At 40.5% G+C, this 3,397-nt stretch overlaps 1 long non-coding RNA gene across 1 annotated transcript; it reads right to left on the bottom strand.

The window, feature by feature from the left end:
- Positions 1-767: 767 nt before the first annotated feature.
- On the bottom strand, positions 768-1,403 carry LOC108167060 (uncharacterized). Its single transcript, XR_001777462.1, has 2 exons — positions 1,291-1,403; positions 768-1,162 (listed from the first exon to the last, which is right to left on the bottom strand). It is a non-coding gene; the product is annotated as an uncharacterized LOC108167060 (long non-coding RNA).
- Positions 1,404-3,397: the final 1,994 nt, after the last annotated feature.

Genomic DNA, 3,397 nt, shown 5'->3' with positions numbered 1-3,397 from the left:
TAAAAGTCGCTCATTTAAACCTGGCACCTCGGCTCGACATTCCAGGGAGAAAATGAAAGCAGGTGATATGATACGGTAAAATATGTTTATCCAAAAAGCACGGCTGAAGTGCGTTGGGCTCGAGCGTCTCAGCAGACAAAAAAAAGTTCTGCAAACATAATTTGTTTTCGGATTATTCGTTTTCTTTTCTTTTTTAAACTGTAAAGTTCAATCGTGGTTACAAAGTACACCGATGAATCGAAATGACTTCTTTTTTTTTTTTTAAAATGTTCCTTGTTCAATAATCCACAAATGAACTAAAGGATAAGATAAAAAAAAAAAAAGAATCCCATACAAGTCAGACTAAAAACAATATAGTTTCACAGGAATTACTCCTGTAACATTGTCCTTATGTACAGTTTTCCATTAGTYCTTTTCTTCTTTAACTTGATATTGAGAAATAATGCCTGAACATTTATTATCCTAAAATGAGCTGTGTTAAAAAAAAGAAAAAGGCATTTTTTTTTTTATGAAATTGACTTGTCTTGAGATTTCAAAGCAAAACCGGATGATGTTATTTGTAGTCTTTATCCGTGACGCATCAGAACCTCTTCAAAAACCGAACAACCCCCTGCCCCCCCCGCAAAAAAAAAAAAAAAAAAAAATTTCCTTTTAACAAATCTGAACAAATCCAGACATTAGACTGAAAGCTACGGACATAAATCCACCAGAATTATAAGGATATACCTTAAAAAAAAAAAAAAAGTGTTAAAAATAAATAAACAATCAAAAGGACAAACGTAATATATTTTGGCAGGTATGCACAGAGTCAGTTTGTAAACAAAACAATCGCACAGACGGCTCCGGAACGTTCCCCGTGGTCGGGGACCACAGGTCTGTTTGCAGAGGCAGTGGTTCACTCTGTGTGCGCTGTGCTCCTCCCCTCGGCTCTCCACAACCTGACTGTGCATCTCTGCAGCACCTCCCAACCTCGGCTACAACACGGCTAAATTATTCAAGAGAAGCGGAGGSGAAGGGAGCCCCCGCCCGCCGCCTCCCCTCCTGAAGATGGTCCGTTCACAACGTGATGCGTGCAGAGATGACTCCCCCCCTTCCCGCCGCTGCTCCCTTGCAGAACAGACTACCGGATCCTGGTGAAGAGGTTCAGCACCGACACAGATTCCTGAGGGGGACGAATCACAAAAATACTGTTTTCAAACAGGAGAGAAACATACCACCAACATGCCACATTGTGTGTCTTAGGGGAATGGAGAGAAAAAAATAAAATAAAATAAGGAGTTGGGTCGCTACCTTAGTGGATCTCATTTTACTGAAGACGTTCCAGAACCGAAGCGTTTCGTCTCCCGCCCCGGTCACGATGGCTTCTCCATCGGGTGACATGGCCTGCACAGAGCGCCTCATTACACATCCGGTGCACAGCATGAACATCGGGGTTATACTGTCATTATTCTAGCTACRTTTCAGAAAAGCTGACTGTCAGTTATTTTCCAGCAAAGCAGCTCCATCGCCCAACCAGGCGCTGGAATGAGAACCAGATTTTAACGGGTTCTGTAAAAGAAACGGCTCGGCTTCCCACAGCAACATGGTGCCATCACATTACATCACTGCAAATGTCTCCACCAGTAAAATGTTTGACCCTCTCTCTCGGCTCTGTTCTGGATTTTTTGTTTTTTTGTAGAGGACCGTAGATGGTTTGACTTCACAGGTAATATTTATTAAAGCGGCTCTGAAGCCAGAAAACCACCAGAGCAGTTTATCTAGGATCAAAACCACGATCAGCTGTTCTCTGCCTGGAGCCAGAATACTGCAAAGAGCATCAACGATCATGTGGGGAAAAAAACATTAGGACACCCTAATTTGGATACTTTAATGAATTTTAACAACATTAAAAATTTAAATATAAAATTAAAACAAGAAAATTAATTTTGAGGGTGAATTTGATAGAAAGATTAAGCTGCTTGAACCCTCCGCAAAGGATACCGTAGCAGATTTTGGGTCTAGTGACAAATTTAAAGAGGAGAGAACTTAAAATTAGCTAATTTACTGTCCTCTCAAATTTAAAATATGTACACATTAGACAATATTAAAGCAAAGAGTCCCCTATACTTGTTAGGATCCTTCACTAACTTCTTATAATAATTTTCTTCTATGGTTCTAATCAGACACTTTTCTTGTTTATGGTGGTTAAATNAAAAAAAATAAAGAAATAAAGAAGAAGGAGTCTGGTTGCTGTAGCTAACAGTGATCACAGAAGCTTTGTTCCTTTGATATCACTCTCGCCTAGTTATCAAGAACACACAAGAGTCGGGCTTAGGGAGGAACCTGGGGAAAGATCCTGTTCTCCGTGTCGAAGGGCTTTGGTGGAATAATGTGCATCACACTCTGAGTCTCTTGATGGGAACATCAGGAGGTAGGATTATGCATATTAGAGTTCCCCTTTCCCCACTGCTTTCAGGGGGCTTAATGTTAACATCTGCCCACCGTGATGAGCAGGAAGACTGTGCTGAAAGTCCTCCATTCTGATGATTTATCTGATCACTATAATGGAGCAGGCATGTTATTCCGATGACATTATAATGGAGTCCGAAAGGGAAGAAAGGCTYKGGCTCTTTGGTGTTGATAGAAGCTGAGTCACCTGGGCCCACAGAACCTGGCACAAAAAAAAAGAACACCTTTTTTTTTTGTTATTTCAGAGTAACTCAGTTAGTTGTGATTGTGCTTTTTCTTATTAAATCCAACTTTTTCTGCTTAAAGGCTGAAATTTATTTGTGATGTGTAAATTAAAACAAGAGCCAAAAAAAAAAAAGAGTGTAATTATTCACCCATCATTTCTGCATGTATTTGGGCCCTTCAGCTGTTGTTCATAACATCCATTTGCTGCTTTAATGGGTGACAGTGAATTTGGATAAGCTGCGGGGCACCTGCAGAGGTGTGGGAGCGTTTTAAGGCTGAGAACATTTATTATGCTCCATCCTCTGGGTCAAAACTAAGCTTCTGTGTGTGGGCTGCTCCAGGAATATGATGGAAATTTACAGAGTCCCAGGAAACAAGGTGATGGAGAAAATGCTTTTCACGGCTAGAAACTCTCATACYAACGAATGCGGGTTTTAATCTGAACTCTCGCTAAAAATTAAACTGGATGTTCTGCGAGAGTCAAAGATCACGGTTCCTGACAGTTTTTTTTTTTTTTAAAACCAAGTCTGAATCACAGGGAGTAGCTGAACTTTACCTTCAATGTAATTTGTTTAAGGTTGAATGCAGGGGTGTGGAAGCAGATGTGGATTTGAGTGGCTCCCTCTGGTGTTTGGATTTAGCGCAGAAAAGGAAACGGCAGCTAGAAAGTGTTCAGATTGGTGATGGATGATGGGAAATAAATGATAAATGAATGAAACTCAAA

The sequence above is a fragment of the Poecilia reticulata genome, linkage group LG17 (assembly GCF_000633615.1).
Source record: "Poecilia reticulata strain Guanapo linkage group LG17, Guppy_female_1.0+MT, whole genome shotgun sequence".
Taxonomy (NCBI): domain Eukaryota; kingdom Metazoa; phylum Chordata; class Actinopteri; order Cyprinodontiformes; family Poeciliidae; genus Poecilia; species Poecilia reticulata.
Note: the sequence above shows the minus strand (reverse complement) of the source record. Positions and strands in the feature narration are given on the sequence as shown.